The sequence below is a fragment of the Trifolium pratense genome, linkage group LG4, assembly GCF_020283565.1.
Source record: "Trifolium pratense cultivar HEN17-A07 linkage group LG4, ARS_RC_1.1, whole genome shotgun sequence".
NCBI classification, from domain to species: Eukaryota; Viridiplantae; Streptophyta; class Magnoliopsida; order Fabales; family Fabaceae; genus Trifolium; species Trifolium pratense.
The window spans coordinates 46773687-46778525 of record NC_060062.1 but is presented as its reverse complement, the minus strand read 5'-3'; the positions used below and the strand labels follow the sequence as shown (position 1 = coordinate 46778525).

Below are 4839 nucleotides of genomic sequence, written 5' to 3'. Positions count from 1 at the left end.
ATGCAACATTACTCTAGCAGATTCCTGTAAGGTTCTATTCTTTCTTTCAACCACACCATTTTGTTGAGGTGTAATTGGTGAAGAAAATTCATGAGTTATTCCTTCAGCAGCACAAAAATCAGCAAACTTAGAGTTTTCAAACTCCTTACCATGGTCACTTCTGATTCTTATAATACCACAGTCTTTCTCCTTTTGAAGTTGTAAACAAAGATTTTTGAATTCTTCAAAAGTCTCAGATTTTTCTCTAATGAAATTTACCCAAGTATATCTAGAGAAGTCATCAACAATAACAAGAACATATTTCTTACCTCCAAGACTCTCAACTTGTATGGGCCCCATCAAATCCATGTGTAGTAACTCAAGAACTCTAGAGGTGGACAAGTGTTGCAACTTTTGGTGCGACACTTTGGTTTGCTTCCCAATCTGACATTCACCACAGATATTGCCTTCCTGTATCTGTAAGCTTGGTAGTCCTCTGACAGCTTCTTCTGATATGCCTTTCTTCATGCTCTTCAGGTTAAGGTGTCCTAATTTTTGATGCCACAGCTTAACCTCTTCATTTTTAGTTAAGAGACATGTAGATACATTAGCTTCTTCAAGAGGGATCCACAGGTAGCAGTTGTCTTTTGATCTAACACCCCTCATAAGGATGTCTCCTTCATTATTGCTGACCAGACATTCATTTTTTGTAAAGTTGACTTTCATGCCTTGATCACATAGTTGGCTTATACTGATTAGATTGGCAGTTAGTCCTTTTACAAGGAGAACATTTTCAAGTTTTGGTAGACCATGGTCAATCAGTCTTCCAATACCTTTGATTTCCCCCTTTGCTCCATCTCCAAATGTCCACTAGTGGAAAAAACACTTTTTAAATCGGTTCCTGGAGGCTTTTTAAATCGGTTCAACAACCGATTTAAAATCGATCGATTTAGTAAGTTTTTTTGTTTTAAATCAGTTGTCAATCCGATTTAAAAAAAGTTTTTAAATCGGGTAGCACGATTTATTTAGTTTTATTTAAATCGGTTAGACCAATTTAAAAAAATTCAAAAAATCTGTTACCTTTTTAAATCGGGTGTACCCGATTTAAAATATCAAATTTAAATCGGTTTAACCGACTCAGTAACTTATTTTAAGTCAGTTCAACCGATTTAAAAGCATATACTATTTCTTTCTTTTTTAATCCCAGATTCTCCTACAATATTGCGTGCCCACACACACAGATATATATATATATATATATATATATATACACACACCACCAAATTATAAATAAATCGAAACTTCATCACTACCTTCAATAAAAAATATCATAAAACCAAATATCATACCACCAAATTGTACTTAAATTAAGTTACAAAATATTCATGAAATACTATTCCGAAAGTACCATCGGATCTAAATATCTCCTACTAAAACTAAACAATCTTATGCTCCAAACAAAAGCACAAACAAGCCTAAGCAAAGCTACACAATCTTAGACTACTACCAAAACACGCCTAACCAAATTAAATCTAAACAATCTTAGGCTACTTCATATAAATTCAAGAATCGAATTTGCTAAACTTTCTTGAACATTCGAAACTTCGTCCTCGTGAAATGGTGTTGAATCTCCAAATACCTAAATAAATATTAAATAATATTAGAATATTGTATCATCATTAAAGAACACAATTAACTAGCCCATACATTGCACGTGTCAAAGTACAGACTATACCAAGTGAAAACACATAATTTAAAGAACAAGTGAAACCAAATGATTTCTATTCTATTACCAAACTGCAAGTAATACAAATTAAAAGCACATAATTCTAATAACAAGTGAAAGCATGTGATTTTTATTCTAATACCATGTGAATGGCATGCACAAAATTAATCTAGAACTAACAAACAGATTTTGGTGAATTCTGCTTAGTAGATTGTGTATTAACCAAACTGATTTTGTTGGTTAAATCTATTAGCATCCTTAGTAGATTGGTGTATTAACCAATACAAATTATGCTGGTTTTTTCTAGTAAAGGTTTTAATTATGAACACATTAAAAACTAATCCATTAATTTCACATTGCAGTTCTGTTCACATAGATCTGTTTCAATTTCATAATTTTAATCAAATCGATAAAGCAGAACCACAAGTCAATTTTAGTTTCATAGATCAGAATACTTACGATCAATCTTACAGCCTTTGCCCTTTTTCATCTTTCAGAGCGAGTTTCAACGTTTGACATTCACGCAACACTCCTTTTCCCTTTTTCATCTACCCAATAAACTTCTACATGCATCAACTCTATTCAAGGGATTCAAATCTAAATTAAATACCAAAGGTAGTCAGTCCAGTTACTCCTGCAGAGGAAAATAATAAATAATAAAGTAATGGCTTTAACTCCACTCCTCTACCAACCAAATATCCCATGAAGTACATCAATTGAATCCTCAGTAAGTTTATGCTGTCACCTGCAACCTATTCTCATTTAAACAAAAGAAGAAAAGTTGTTGCATAAGCATGCCTATAATACACCACAAAACAAACAAAAGATAAACGATAAGAAAATTAGGAAGTTTTCATAGGACCACTGTACCTTTCCACCACCCTTCATCAAAATCAAACACACAGTTCAACATTGTAGGGAAAAAAAGAGGTAAAAAGGACAATTACTAATTTAGAAGGTTTGGTCACATACTATAATATTTACAATTGATGCTTAAGAGTCAGGGATATGCAATTCCACATAATCAACAAAGTCACCTAAAATGTGTACACAAGAATGCAACGTGTACCATTTCTTCCAATTCAACTAAGTCACTTTCAAATTAGATCTTTATCTACTATTTGATTTAATCTTCCCTCTAGATGTAGCTTCTTAACGTTAATTTAAAGTGATTCAAGTTATCACATATGCTTATAACTAAAACCTCTAACATTAAAATCAACACAAGAAAAAGAACATAACTTACTTACCCTATAGCCCATGGAGGTATAGAGGAATTGGAAGTACTAGCCAGCCAATTTTATAGCAGTTAATGGACATTGACAGATGAAAGGTTTTGCAGAATCCTTTGAAAAAGTGGACTAAAACAATTGTCCTATATACTCATGTACTTTCAAGTTCTTCAGAAATCGTAAATAAACAATAGCATTATAACTGAGTAGTGTCTGATTGTGTGTCAATGACAAAGATGTCATAGAAGAGGTTGAAAGTATGGATCAAAAGCAAAGAATTGAAACCAACCTAAGGTATAAAATAACAAGAATTATGCACTGATTACCATTTAACATTAGAACATAAAAGATTCATTCTTAACCAATATTCCATATCTCAAATAAAAAATAGTAGTTTTCTGATGCTAGTTCAATCAAAATATGTGAGCAAAAGAATTATAATAAAAGTTAAAAACCAGTACTTTGAGCTAAAATACTACCACTCCGAGGTAATGAATTGGGAGGAATGAGAGAAACACCTGATACGAGACTAGTAATCCGACTCATCTTCAGCTGCCATACCCCAAAACCAGAAAATTCTACTACAGAACAGCAACCCACAAACCAAAACAAAACACAAACCTGCACCAGTTCAACAAACTTGAACTACAACATCAGCTAAACCCAAAATAGGTCTAAGCAAACCTTAAAACATTGTAAATTATCGAAAAATCCAGTTCCAATTCAGCAGAAAATTACCTTATCATACAACTTAAAGGATATAACTATTGTTAATGGTTAAAACCTCATTCATTTGTTGTCCCCTTTATTTGTTCAGTAGCTACAAAACAACATAAACAAAACAATAAGAATTGTCAAATAAGAATCCAACCGAATCAACAAAAATTGGATAAAATCACCTCTCAAGTTTCATTTTTTCTTCACATATACAATCTTAAGATTGAATCATTTGATTAGAGAGCAATCAACAATAAATCTGCACTAAGCATTAGACATATTTTCAAATTAGCATCAGTTTAACATGAATTAGAGGTTCTTTGAATGAACTTCAACTGTCAAATTAACAAGAAAGAAAGGGGAAATAAACCATAGATCCGAACACAACAGAAGCAATTATAGGTTTCAAGGATGAAAATCGACTTTAGATCTTAGGAAAAAACAAAAGAAAATAGCATAACACAATTTCGTAGGGTTCGAGGATAAAATAGCGAACCTGAGAAGTGAGATGCCACAACGGAAGAGAAGGCTGTAAGAAGATAACGGTGAGGGACGATATAGAGATTGTGTGTGGTGACTGGTTCTCACTTGTGATGTGAAAAACGAACGCCGGGGCTGTTGCAAAAAGGGAAAAAGGTCATGAATGGTAAGAGGCTATAGGGGAAAATAGAGTCTCGATGCCTAATCAAGGAGGAGAAGATGGAGGCTTATGGTGGCGGAGATGAAGAGGGAGTGTGAAGGAAAAGAGGCACGCTAGGGTTTCAAATTTCAATACAGTTTTTTTTCTTTTATTAAAAAAAATATTATAAATTAATAACTAAAGTTTAAATCGTTTAGGCCGATTTAAATTGACTACATCAATTGAGAATTGGTCCCTTATTTACAAAATTGCCACCGCGTTTTGTGTTTAAATCGGCTTTTCTGTACCTGATTTAAAATCCCTGATTTAAAATGTGTATTTTCCACTAGTGGTCACAAAACTTGTGGAATAGGATTTTACTTCCTTTAAATATTTTTCAACACCAGTCATGTGTCTAGAACAACCACTATCAAAGTACCAATATTCTTTTGATGAGGCTCTAAGAGACGTATGGGCAATCAAACTTTTCCCACTGCTTTCAGCTGTATACTCCTTGGTATTGATTGCATCATCTTTTTGCTTCCATTCCATCCTTGTTTTAGTAA

General features: G+C 33.1%; 1 long non-coding RNA gene across 3 annotated transcripts; it reads right to left on the bottom strand.

The window, feature by feature from the left end:
- Positions 1 to 1270: 1270 nt before the first annotated feature.
- On the bottom strand, positions 1271 to 4473 carry LOC123881545. 3 transcript variants are annotated; one of them, XR_006799506.1, is made up of 5 exons: positions 4151 to 4381; positions 3837 to 3913; positions 3676 to 3757; positions 2165 to 3558; positions 1271 to 1618 (listed from the first exon to the last, which is right to left on the bottom strand). It is a non-coding gene; the product is annotated as an uncharacterized LOC123881545 (long non-coding RNA). The 3 variants fall into 3 exon arrangements; XR_006799505.1 differs by lacking the exon at positions 3837 to 3913 and having other exon boundaries at positions 4151 to 4473; XR_006799507.1 differs by having other exon boundaries at positions 3676 to 3913; positions 4151 to 4429.
- Positions 4474 to 4839: the final 366 nt, after the last annotated feature.